This window comes from Bison bison, unplaced genomic scaffold (assembly GCF_000754665.1).
Source record: "Bison bison bison isolate TAMUID 2011002044 unplaced genomic scaffold, Bison_UMD1.0 scf7180017864237, whole genome shotgun sequence".
NCBI lineage: Eukaryota > Metazoa > Chordata > Mammalia > Artiodactyla > Bovidae > Bison > Bison bison.
This window is the reverse complement of record NW_011494809.1, coordinates 2,467,408-2,481,920: the sequence shown is the minus strand read 5'-3', so window position 1 is coordinate 2,481,920 and position 14,513 is coordinate 2,467,408.

Genomic DNA, 14,513 nt, shown 5'->3' with positions numbered 1-14,513 from the left:
ACACACATGATTTTCAGGGGTGGTCTATCTTTAGCCAAAATGATCCACACCAGAAAATTCCAGATGATTTCCTGGTTTTTATCAGTGATGAACTGACGTGTGTATAATTCTAACCTCTTCATTATCTGGTTTGTATTTTATTCACATTGAGTAGAAATACTTTTCAAAGGTGTGGTTTTCCTTTCTGATAGGATTTTAGATATGGAAGAAGATTTCTAGGTTGGACTGGATAGATGCTGTAGATTAATTATAAGGGAACTAATGGCAATTTAGAGGGTCACCTATGTTGTAATTAGAAAATAGAGTGAGTACACCTCATATAACCCTATTAATTGTTTTAATTGTTTACATATTTAATTTGAAAGACAAAATTTTCTTTATGGGGGAGGCAGGTGGTGCCATGTAATATGTGTGATCGTAGTTCCCCAAACAGGGTTTAAACCCAAACCCCTGCATTGGACGTGGAGAGTCTTAAGCAGAGGATCTCCAGGGAAGTCTCTCTGTCTTTTTTTTTTTTTTTAAATAATTTAAACATTGCAATTTGGATCACAATAAACTGTGGAAAATTCTGAAAGAGACGGGCATACCAGACTACCTGACCTGCCTCTTGAGAAACCTGTATGCAGGTCAGGAAGCAACATTTAGAACTGGACATGGAACAACAGACTGGTTCCAAATAGGAAAAGGAGTACACCAAGGCTGTATATTGTCACCCTGCTTATTTAACTTATATGCAGAGTACATCATGAAAAATGCTGGGTTAGAGGAAGCACAAGCTGGAATCAAGATTGCTGGGAGAAATATCAATAACCTCAGATATGCAGATGATGCCATCCATATGGCAGAAAGTGAAGAAGAGCTAAAGAGCCTCGTGATGAAAGTGAAAGAGGAGAGTGAAAAAGTTGTCTTATAGCTCAACATTCAGAAAACTAAGATCATGGCATCTGGCCCCATCACTTCATGGGAAATAGATGGGGAAACAGTGGATATAGTGGTTGACTTTATTTTTCTGGGCTCCCAAATCACTGCAGATGCCAATTGCAGCAATGAAATTAACAGACACTTACTCCTTAGAAGGAAAGTTATGATTAACCTAGACAGCATATTCAAAAGCAGAGACATTACTTTGCCAACAAAGGTCCATCTAGTCAAGGCTATGGTTTTTCCAGTGGTCATGTATGGATGTGAGAGTTGGACTATAAAGAAAGCTGAGTGCCTAAGAATTGATGCTTTTGAACTGTGGTGTTGGAGAAGACTCTTGAGAGTCCCTTGGACTGCAAGGAGATCCAACCAGTTTATGCTAAAGGAGATCAGTTCTGGGTGTTCATTGGAAGGACTGATGTTGAGGCTGAAACTCCAATACTTTGGCCACTTCATGCAAAGAGTTGACTCATTGGAAAAGACTCTGATGTTGGGAAAGATTGAGGGCAGGAGAAGGAGATGACAGAGGATGAGATGGTTGGATGGCATCAACTTTCTGGACGTGGGTTTGGGTGGACTCCAGGAGTTGGTGATGGACAGGGAGGCCTGGCATGCTGCAGTTCATGGGGTCACAGAGTTGGACACAACTGAGCAACTGAACTGAACTGAATTGAATTGATTAAATACAGAGTCATACAGTTAGACTATTATTGTATTGTCTGTGATTAGATGTGATGTTAAAATCATGAACCAAATCATCAAATCCAATCTTCTAGGATTTTTTTGGTTTTTGAACTTAAATTCAAGCCTTTAATCCTTTTGAGTTAGCTTTTGTGTTTGGTATAAAATAGTGGTGCAGTTTCATTTTTTTGCATGTTATTCAGTTTTCTCCAATACCATCTGTTTAAGGGATTCTTGTTATCTCCATTGCATATTCTTGCCTCATTGTCAGAAATTAATTGTTCATGTATGTTTGGGTATATTTTTAGACTGTCTATTCTGATCCACTGATCTGTGTGTCTGTTTTGCGCCAACATCATACTTTTTCAAATACTTTAGATTTGAAACATAGTTTGAAATCATGGAGCCTGATTCCTCCAGTTTTGTTCTCTCAAGATTGTTTTGGCTATTTGAGGTATTTTGTGGCTCTATACTAACTTTAGAATTTCTCATTCTAGTTTCATGAAAATGTTGTTGGAATTTTATAGGGATTACAAAATTTTCTTGATAATTTTTCATGGAATCTTTTTGCTAGATCATATGGATCTTGTATAAGCAATTAAAATGCAGTTAACATAAGCAGGAAATAGCTGGCACAAAATGTTAGATCAGAAATGAATTTTGAAAATGACATGGCTGAACATGATATCTTCTTATACAAGATTCAGAATCCTGGAAAGATCAAGTGATTTATTGAAGTCAGAGAAATTGTTGTGCAGTGGATAGGAATAAAGCTCTCTCTATTGTTTCTTATACTTCCTGTCATTTCTTTGATGTTACTAGGATTCCCATCTATTTATTCTAGGCATACATGTCTAGCCATGACATTTTATAATGATATATTGACCTTAAGGGACCTTAAACAATTTATGTTATCACACTGTCTTATGGGGCTGCCCAAGTGGTGCTAGTGGTAAAGAGTCTACCTGCCAACACAGGAGACAAAGAGATGCAGGTTCAATCCCTGGGTCAGGAAGATGCCCTGGAAGATGAAATGGCAACCCATTCCAGTATTCTTGCCTGTAAAATTCCATGGACAGAGAAGTCTGGTGGACTGCAGTCCATCAGGTCACAAAAAGTTGCACGTGACTGGAGCAACTCAGCCTACTTTCTTATCACTATCTCTGTGACCCTGAAAATCTAACTTAGCTACTCTGCACTTTGGTTTCCTCATTACTGGTATCCATGATTATTAGTTTCCATCTCATAGGATTTTTATAAAGATTCAATAAAAGAGTTCCTCTAAACAGACTGGCATATCAACTGCCATTGAACATGGTTTTCTTCATTGTTTCTATTGATAATGATATGAATGTTTCCAGATAAATAGAAGAGAACCATTACGAAGAAGAACTCTCTAAAAAGGAAAAAATACATAAGTAAAATAAGTATTTCCAGAAAACAGTTTTGAGGCAGAGTCTGTAATTTTGAATTCATGATCAACACAGTCTCCTTCAATATAGTCTCCATCAATGAATGTTCAAAACTTAGGGAATAACAAAAATGAAAAAATAACTCAAATGTCTACCAACTTACAAATGGATAAACAAATGTGTTATATACACCTAGTATTCAGACTTAGACACATACAAGAACACAAATGAAACTTCAGGACATTATACTAAGTGAAGTAAGTCAATCACAGGAGGCCAAATTCTGCATGATTCTCTAATACCTGGAGAGGTTATAAGGGGCAGGGGATAAGAGGAGGGAGGGCATGGGAAGTTGTTTTTTAATTATGATGGAGTTTCAGTTTGGGAAGATGAAAAAGTTCTGGAGATCGCTGGTGGTGACGGTTATACTACAATGTTAATGTACTTAATACCACTGAATAAAATGGCTAAATTGGTTAAATTTAATGTTATGTATACCTATCATCATTAAAACAAAAGAATAAAAGGAAAGGGGTTTGCTTGAAATATAAAATTTTAAATATAAAAATTTAAAGATCTGAAATATAAAATTTTAAAAATAACGAGCCTTGTTAAAAAACTGAAATGGAAAGTCAGTGCAGTGGCAGCACATGGTGTGAATGAGGGAAATGTGTGACCTCACTGAAGCAATGATTGTTAGCACAGGGAATGGAGGTATAAATGGTCTTCCTTCAGAAATGCCAGTTTCCCACATTTTCTGAGCCAGGAGCAAAGGAAGAGTTGACCACCTCAGTTGTTGACACCTAACTCCAAGGAGAATTTAAACACATAGAATTTAAAAGAGCCTAGGAATTGTGACTTTATTTTCATTCAAATATTGGGGATAAAGAAGAGTTGAAAGAAATTATTTTAAAGCTTTTTTATGTGTCAGAGACTATGGTGGTTACTTTATATAATCCCAACATATTTAATTAACATTTAAGAATTTAATTTATTTTTAAGAATGACTAAAGAAAAGTTATGACCAACCTAGACAGCATATTAAAAAGCAGAGACATTACTTTGCCAACAAGGTCCGTCTAGTCAAAGCTATGGTTTTTCCAGTCGTCATGTATGGATGTGAGCTGAGCACCGAAGAATTGATGCTTTTGAACTGTGGTGTTGGAGAAGACTCTTGAGAGTCCCTTGGACTGCAAGTACATACAACTAGTCCATCCTAAAGGAAATTAGCCCTGAATACTCATTGGAAGGACTGATGCTGAAGTTGAAACTCCAATACTTTGGCCACCTGATAAAGGAACTGATTCATTTGAAAAGACCCAGATACTGGGAAAGATTGACGGCAGGAGAAGAAGGGGACAACAGGATGAGATGGTTGGGGGGCATCATCGACTCAATGGACATGAGTTTGGGTAAATTCTGGGAGTTGGTGATGGACAGGGATGCCTGGCGTGCTGCAGTCCATGGGTCACAAAGAGTTAGACATGACTGAGACTGAATTGAACTGAATATTTTCAGGAATGAAATGTATTACCCTTAAGGAACAATCCATCAACCTGATAGCTCAGTTGGTGAAGATTCTGCCTGCAATGCAGGAGACCCCAGTTTGATTCCCAGGTAGGGAAGATCCACTGGAGAAGGGATAGGATACCCACTCCACTATTATTGGGCTTCCCTTGTGGCTCAGCTGGTCAAGAATCCACCTGCAATGCTGGAGACCTGGGTTCAATCTCTTAGTTGGGAAGATCCCCTGGAGAAGGGAAAGGCCACCCACTTTGGTATGCAAAGGGTACCAATTTTTCTGGACTGGAGAATTCCATGGACTGTTATAGTCCATGGGGTTGCATAGTGTCAGACATGACTGAGAAACTTTCGCTTTCAAGAACAAATATTCACCCACACATTTTTACCCTTCTATCCTGCAGTGTAGATCACAACAAGCTGTGGAAAATTCATAAGAAGATTGGAATACCAGACCACTTTACTTGCCTCCTGAGAAACCTGTATGCAGGTCAAGAAGCAACAGTTAGAACTTGACATGGAACAACAGACTGGTTCCAAATTGGAGAAGAAATATGTCTGGGCTATATATTGTCACTCTGCTTATTTAATTTATATGCAGAGTACATCATGTGAAATGCCAGGCTGGATGAAGCACAAACTGGAATCAAGATTGCTGTGAGAAATGTCAATAACTTCAGATATGTAAATGACACCACTCTTATGGCAGAAACTGAAGAGGAACTAAAGAACCTCTTGATGAAGGTGAAAGAGGAGAGTGGAAAAGCTGGCTTAAAACTCAGCATTCAAAAAGCGAAGATCATGGCATCTGGTCCCATTACTTCAAGGCAAATAGATGAGGAAACAATGGATATGGTGACAGATTTTAATTTCTTGGGCTCCAAAATCACTGCAGATGGTGACTGCAGCCATGACATTACCTAGAAAACATATTTAAAAACCGAGACATTACTTTGCTGACAAAGGCTCATCTAGTCAAAGCTATGGTTTTTCCAGTAGTCATTATGAATGTAAGAGTTGGATCATAAAGAAGGGTGAGCACCAAAAATTGATGCTTTTGAAGAATGTGATGTTGGAGAAGACGTTTGAAAGTCCCTTGGACTGCATGGAGATCAAATCAGTCAATCCTAAAGGAAATCAATCCTGACTATTCATTGGAAAAACTTATGTTGAAGCTGAAGCTCTAATACTTGGCCACCTGATGCAAACAGCCAGTTCATTGGAAAAGACCCTTGATGCTGGGGAAGTTTGAAGGCAGGAGGATAAGGGAACAAAAGAGGACAAGATGGTTGAATGGCATCACTGACTCAATGGACGAGTTTGAGCAAGCTCTCGGAGATGGTGTAGGACAGGGAAGCCTGGTATCCTACAGTCCATGGTGTCACAAAGAGTCAGACATGACTGAGTAACTGAACAATAACAACCATAATACATGGATCAAATATTTATCAGTAGAGCTTGAAGTACATGTGTATGTGCATGTGTGATGTGACCTTTTAAAAGGACAAACACTATAATTTTTGATGAACTTATTTATAGGTAGTTGCAATTTATAAATATGCATTTCTGAAAGAGTTAAAGAAAAGCAATGTAAATCCTTCCAAAAGTCTAAGAAATAACTGCATAGCACTATTTTTCTTATATATTTCTATTAAGGGCCCTCAAAACTATATAGGCCAAATGTCAAAGCTCTGGAAATCTGACAGGTTCACCGATGTGGTCCATGGTCCTAAGTGGAGACAAACTGATAAGTATGAACTATTTTAAGGAGGAAGCCAAGGAGGAAGAACTTGAAACTCAAAATGGGACATGGGAGGCCTGAGATTTAGTACTCTCTGTCTCACTTTAACAAATTTACTTAATTTTTTATGCCTCAATTTTCTCATGTCTCAAATAAGAATTTCAATAGTATTTGATTCATAAGGTTTAAGGGAAGATTAATTAAAATAATACAGTAGAATAAGTGATGCATAATAAATTCATACAATGTGTAAGTAATTTAAAGACATTAAATTAATAAATTAATACATTAGTAAAGATGTTATCAATAGTAAGAGCTATGAAAATAATATTAATTTATATAATAAATTAACTTATGTACACAACTAATAGTAATTATATTTAACTAACAATATAAATAATTATAATTAAGATTAATTAATATAAGATTAACAATAAAAGTAATAATGAAAGTAATTCATATTTTGTGTCAGGTATAGTGCTAAATATTTTATAGCTATTACAATATTTAATATTACCAACAACACTATGAAATCTATATTATTATTTTTATAATCCTGTCCCTACTGTGAATGGAACATAAGACACAGAGAAGGTAAGTCACTAAAAGCAGACTGAAGATTCCAACTGAAGAGTTCTGCTTCAGAATTCATGCTTCTCACAGACATAGTAAATGTGCATGAATGGTAGTCCGTGGCACCTGCCATAGCATTTAACATGGAAAGAGCACAGGCCATAATAACATATTCTAAATATCATTAGTTGATTAATTTCTTCTATTTTTAGTTTTACAAATGCTCTATTTTAGTTGTATTAGTCCTCACATAAGGTGAAAAGTCAGCCCTCTTACAATACTACTAAAAATGGGCATATTCTGAGATACAGAAAACAGAAAGTGGTGACCCAGTTGGTGCAATGGTATTTCTCTTAAATTCCTGCAACACTTAACTTATAAATTCAGATATAAGATCTCAGAATAATCAGGAAATTTATGAAATAAACAATGCAGAGAACAAGCTTTAAGCACAGAGGAATGAATGAGCAAGAGGAACAAAAAATTTTACGTACTCTAGAATCATCTAAATTTTTGAAATATGTAGGCCTATTTTTTTTTTAATTTTATTTTATTTAACTTTACAATATTGTATTGGTTTTGCCATATATCAACATGAATCTGCCACAGGTATACATGTGTTCCCCATCCTGAACCCTCCTCCCTCCTCCCTCCCCATACCATCCCTCTGGGTCGTCCCAGTGCACCAGCCCCAAGCATCCAGTATCGTGCATCGAACCTGGACGGGTGACTCATTTCATGTATGATATTATACATATTTCAATGTCATTCTCCCAAATTATCCCACCCTCTCCCTCTCCCAAAGAGTCCAAAAGACTGTTCTATACATCAGTGTCTCTTTTGCTGTCTCCTACACAGGGTTATTGTTATCATCTTTCTAAATTCCATATATATGCGTTAGTATACTGTATTCGTGTTTTTCTTTCTGGCTTACTTTACTCTGTATAATAGGCTCCAGTTTCATCCACCTCATTAGAACTGATTCAAATGTATTCTTTTTAATGGCTGAGAAACACTCCTTTGTGTAAATGTACCACAGCTTTCTTATCCATTCATCTGCTGATGGACATCTAGGTTGCTTCCATGTCCTGGCTATTATAAACAGTGCTGCGATGAACAATATGTAGGCCTATTTTAATGTCTCTCAGAGAAGGCAATGGCACCCCACTCCAGTACTCTTGCCTGGAAAATCCTATGGACGGAAGAGCCTGGTAGGCTGCAGTCCATGGGGTCGCTAAGAGTCGGAAACGACTAAGCGACTTCACTTTTTTCACTTTCATGCTTTGGAGAAGGAAATGGCAACCCACTCTAGTGTTCTTGCCTGGAGAATCCCAGGGACGGGGGAGCCTGGTGGGCTGCCGTCTATGGGGTCGCACAGAGTCAGACACGACTGAAGCAACTTAGCAGCAGCAGCAGCATTTTAATGTCACAATAGAACTAAGCAGATTCCTTAAACTGAAAAAACTATAGATGTGAAAAAATATCTCCATGGTGGAGAAAGAAAGGCTGCAGCGTAGTTGTTAGGCTGCAGAACCTCCGTTTTGTTGGAGCTATGGTTCTCCAAGCTCCAACTTCTACTTCTACAGTGGGGTTGAAACTTACTCAAGGAAGGCCTTCAGTTTTCACATGACATTCCAGCAAAGGTTGAGATTAGTCCCCTCACACATAAAGTCTTATGCTGGAAGATATATTAATGATATCGATATTGATAGCACAAGAAAGTTCAAGAACGAAACCTAGAGTGTTAAATAATATGTCCCAAGTCACACAGTTCATGAACGTGGTCCCCACTTGTTTTTCCTCCTACATATTTACGTTTATTGTATGTCTCATTTTCACTTTTACCACTTTACTAGGCAGCTGACATCTACCATTAAAGAGTGCCTCTTGCTTAATTTTCTGTCAGAAAACTTAAACCATAATCAACTGGGCTAACAGCATATCTGTTTCCCAAAGCCAATTGCAATCTGTGTCGGAGATGTGAATCTGCATTGTTGTTGTGCCTGTTTCCTTTTCTTAAACCAGAATGCTGTCACCTAGAAAACTAGAGGCTGTATCACTGACAGGCAGCTTTCTTTATTTTATTTATTAATTTTTTATTGTCTACCCCCTTTGCTGCTGCTAAGTTGCATCAGTCATGTCTGACTCTGTGTGACCCCATAGATGGCAGCCCACCAGACTCCCCCAACCCTGGGATTCTCCAGGCAAGAGCACTGGAGTGGGTTGCCATTTCCTTCTCCAAAGCATGAAAGTGAAAAGTGAAAGTGAAGTCACTCAGTCGTGTCCGACTCTGTGCGACCCCATGGACTGCAGCCTGCCAGGCTCCTCTGTCCATGTATTTTCCAGGCAAGAGTGCTACCCCCTTTACCTTTTCTCAATTTAAAGATATCCCAGAAATGGGCTCCTCATTGTCCACTGCAATGTCCTCTGTTATTTTTACTTAAGTGCATCACTGCAAATAATATTGTGTGGCTATTTTTTTAATTTAATTGAGTTTTGTTTTAGGATTTTTCTCTCTGTAAAGAGGTTTCATGACAAAATCTAGCAAATATCCCTATCAGCTTATAAATAAATCATTATATTAAAGAAGTGCCTGCTAACTCACGTCAGTCATGTCCGACTCTTTGTGACCCTATGAACTGTAGCCCTCAAGACTATTCTGTCAGTGAGATTCTCCAGGCAAGAATACTGGAGTGGGCTACCATGTCCTTCTCCAGGGGATCTTCCCAATTCAGAGATCAAACCTGGGTCTCCCCAGTTGCAGGGCAGGTTCTTTACCATCTGAGCCACCAGGGAAGCCCTAGTAAAAAAGTAGAATTTATTACTATATGAATGTGCAAGACAGTCCAAAGATATTCTCAACAAGGCAGAAGGGAACAAAGGAAAAAAAGAGATACTCTGCAAAATTTTAGCAAAACCTACTTCTATATACAGCTGAAATGACTATAAAAAGTTATTAAGAAACAGAGAAAGCACATTATATTCTGGAAAACAAAGCTTGTACTGTTGAACTGCTTTACATTTTAATGTGTAAATTTGTTCTTGGCTTTTCCATTGAAAACATCAAACCATTTGGCATTCTGTGTGAGACATAAATGCATTAAAAATGTGCAGCAACATTTATTAAAATATATAAAGGAACAAAGGCTAAGATTAATTTTCCCCTTCTCTTTTTATTTGAGGGCCACCACTAGGGCATTTAATATGGGTAAAGCCAGATTCGTAAAGCTTTCACTAGACAGTTATCACCAATGAGTAAGAGCTTAATCAGCATATATCTTTTAAATACATTCAATAGAGGAATTGGACTGTTCATTGCATTGTAATTTATAGGGTTTTTGTTTTTGATTACATAAGGGAAATGCATTTTTATGCCTTAAAAGCATTCTTTTGTGATGTCAAAAATGTATTACATTATTGTTCAGAAAATGGTGTTTCAATTTGGTGCGGAAGTCTAAAATCACCGGAGTGGAAAAGATAACAAGTAGATTCTTCAAAGTCTTGCCATTTGTGAATTTTTTTTTCTTCCAAAGTTCTTTTCTTTGGTTAGATAATGAGTGCAACTCTGCTCAATGGCACCTTTCAATTCTTTCTAAGTGTTTAAATCCTGTATTTACTATATTTGTGGAAAGTCTGTTTAAACAGGATTAAAATAAGTGCGTATTTAGTATTTCAATCAGACATAAAGAAAGAAAATGATGTTGAAATAAAGTTTGATTTTTTTCCCTTCTTTCTTTATATTTGGTGACTGTATGCAAGTAATTCAATCTCCACTTAGATAATAAATACCTAAGGTGACTAGGTGGATCAGCCACTATCAACGATGCTTATAGAAAATAAACTAAAGAGGCAAAGCAGTTGTTCTTAACTGTAAAGTTTTGTTGTTTTTGTTTAGTGGCTAGGTCATGTCCGACTCTTTTGTGACCCCATGGACTGTAGCCTGCCGAGATCCTCTATCCATGGGATTTTCCAGGAAAGAATTCTGGAGTAGGTTGCCATTTTCTTCTCCAGGGGATCGAAGTAAAACTTATCAACATGCTAACGGAACCTTGTTTTCTGAAGACAGGGGCCTTTGTAACCATTTCCCTCTCTTCAAATGGCAGTCTACTTCTCTCCTGAGGTGGTCCCTGTGGCCCTGCCTCTTCTGTTTATCCCAGTCCTTATTGCTTTCTCCACATCCATCATTCTTTCAACAAAGAAAATAAGACTCACTGCCTATTCTGAAATTATTGTAACTCCTTATCAGTCAAAAGGAAAAGGACACTTTCCTTTCCCTGGGAGTTTGCTGTAGTGACTGTTTTTATAGGTCAGTCCAAGAGGGAAACATTTTCTTTTAGATTGAATCCTTCATTGTTCAGAGGAGAGCTCAAAACACAGATAAAGTTATCATTCTGAGAAAGAGCACCCAAGACATACGTCTCCCCTCCCTTTCTCTCTTCTCCAAAGAAAATAATTTGCATACATGTATCCTTCTGAGCTTTGTCCAAGTCTGCTCTTGACAGATGCTATCTGAAAAAAGTGACTATCGAGGGAAGACAGGTACACTAATCAGGCATTTCCAGTATTGGTTGGGGCAAAGCAGAACTCTTCACTGCCAGTGGGAAGATGACCCTGGGGAGATGGCCTCCCCTTTCTATCTTCAGAGAACTTCTCTGGATGTCTTTAGAAAGCAACTGCTGCTGCTGCTGCTAAGTCACTTAAGTCGTGTCTGACCCTGTACGACCCCATAGATGGCAGCCCAAAAGGCTCCCCCATCCTTGGGATTCTCCAGCCAAGAACACTGGAGTAGGTTGCCATTTACTTCTCCAATGCATGAAACTGAAAAGTGAAAGTGAAGTTGCTCAGTCATGTCCGACTCTTCACAACCCCTTGGACTGCAGCCTAACAGGCTCCTCTTCCCATGGGATTTTCCAGGCAAGAGTACTGGAGTGGGTTGCCATTGCCTTCTCCGTTAGAAAGCAATGTGCTCTGTAAACTCTGGTAAACTCTGTATATTTTCTATAGTAGCACTTGCTTATCCATAATTGACTTAATTATAAAAATTGTACATATTGCAGGGCTTTTCTAAGGCAAACACATAATAATACATGTGGAATTATTTTGAGATATCATTGTGAATCCATGAATATAAGGGATTGCTGTCTTTAGGAAATCAACCAAACTTCTCCCCAAAGTAACTAACCTAAGCTTCTGATTTGATTTTTAACTTCAAAATATGCATATATTTTCATATTGCATATGTATGTATATAGTATTTATTTAAATAATCTTTCAATTCACATTTGATTAACCTGGACTGTGTAATAACATAAAGGTAGATGTTCTGCAATTTTTTATTTAAATTACACAGAGAAACTCCAGTACTTTGGCCACCTCATGCGAAGAGTTGACTCATTGGAAATGACTCTGATGCTGGGAGGGACTGGAGGCAGGAGAAGAAGGGGACGACAGAGGATGGGATGGCTGGATGGCATCACCGACTCGATGGCCATGAATCTGAGTGAACTGTGGGAATTGGTGATGGACAGGGAGGCCTGGTGTGCTGTGATTCATGGGGTAGCAAAGAGTTGGACACGACTGAGCGACTGAACTGAACTGAACTGAAATGATACTTCTGACTTGCCTTACTCTAATGTTACATCCTATTTGTACCTACTTTTACTATAGTAATCATTACCATATTATAAATATAGTATACTAGTCTTTAGACAGGGACTTCCCTGGTGGCTCAGACAGTAAAACATCTGCCTACAATGCAGGAGACCCAGGTTCAATCCCTGGCTTGGGAAGATCTCCTGGAAAAGGAAATGGCAACACCCTCCAGTATTCTTGACTGGAAAATCCCATGGACAGGGGAACCTGGTAGGCTCTAGTCCATGGTGATTTGCAAGTATTTAAAACAGTGCAATTGCTCTAATCAGTTCAGTTCAGATCAGTTGCTCAGTCGTGTCCAACTCTTTGCGACCCCATGAACCACAGCACGCCAGGCCTCCCTGTCCATCACCAGGTCCCAGAGTTCACTCAAACTCACGTCCATCAAGTTGGTGATACCATCCAGCCATCTCATCCTCTGTCGTCCCCTTCTCCTCCTGCCCCCAATCTCTCCCAGCATCAGAGTCTTTTCCAATGAGTCAACTCTTCACATGAGGTGGCCCAAGTATTGGAGCTTCAGCTTTAGCATCAGTCCTTCCAAAGAATACCCAGGGCTGATCTCCTTTAGAATGAACTGGTTGGATCTCCTTGCAGTCCAAAGTCCAAGGGACTCTCAAGAGTCTTCTCCAACACCACAGTTCAAAAGCATCAATTCTTCAGCACTTAGCTTTCTTCACAGTCCAAATCTCACATCCATACATGACCACTGGAAAAACCATAGCCTTGACTAGACGAGTAATGTCTCTGTTTTTGAATGGGCTATCTAGGTTGGTCATAACTTTCCTTCCAAGGAGTGTCGTTTAATTTCATGGCTGCAGTCACCATCTGCAGTGATTTTGGAGCCCCAAAAAAAAATAAAGTCTGACACTGTTTCCACTGTTTCCCCATCTATTTCCCATGAAGTGATGGGACCGGATGCCATGATCTTCGTTTTCTGAATGTTGAGCTTGAAGCCAACTTTTTCACTTTCCTCTTTCATCAAGAGGCTTTTTAGTTCCTCTTCACTTTCTGCCATAAGAGTGGTGGCATCTGCATATCTGAGGTTATTGATATTTCTCCTGGAAATTTTGATTCCAGTTTGTGCTTCTTCCAGCCCAGCGTTTCTCATGATGTGTTCTGCATATAAATTAAATTAGCAGGGTGACAGTATACAGCCTTGATGTACTCCTTTTCCTATTTGGAACCAGTCTGTTGTTCCATGTCCAGTTCTAACTGTTGCTTCCTGACCTGCATATAGGTTTCTCAAGAGGCAGGTCAGGTGGTCTGGTATTCCCATCTCTTTCAGAATTTTCCACACTTTATTGTGGTCCACACAGTCAAAGGCTTTGGCATAGTCAATAAAGCAGAAGTAGATGTTTTTCTGGAACCCTCTTCCTTTTTCCATGATCCAGCTATTCTAATAATATCTCATAAAAAACTTCAAAACCTAAAACATAAAGTAAGTCCATTCTCTACATCTATACTCCATTCCTTCCCTGCAAATAGGTTCATCAATAGCATTGCAACAGATTCCATAAATATGGGTCAGTATACTATATTTGTTTTTCTCTTTCTTACTTATTTCACTCTGTGTAACAGGCTCTAAGTCCATCCACCTCACTAGAACTGACTCAAATTTGTTCTTTATTATGGCTGAATAATATTCCATTGAATATATGTACCATACCTTCTTTATCCACTCATCTGTTGATGGACATCTAGGTTGCTTCCATGTCTTGGCTATCGTAGATAGTGCTGCAACGAATACTGGGGTACATGTGTCTTTTAGAATTGTGGTTTTCTCAGGGTGTATGCCCAGTAATGGGGTTGCTGGGTCTCATGGTAGATTTATTCCTAATTTTTTTTAAAGGAATCTCCATGCTTTTCTCCATAATGGATATATCAGTTCAACATATATATACTATTGTGTGTAAATGGGTAGTTGGTAATAAGTTGCTGTATAGCACAGGGGGCTCAGTCTGGCACTCTGTGATGACCTGGAGGGGTAGGATAGGAGAAGTGGGGGCTCAAGA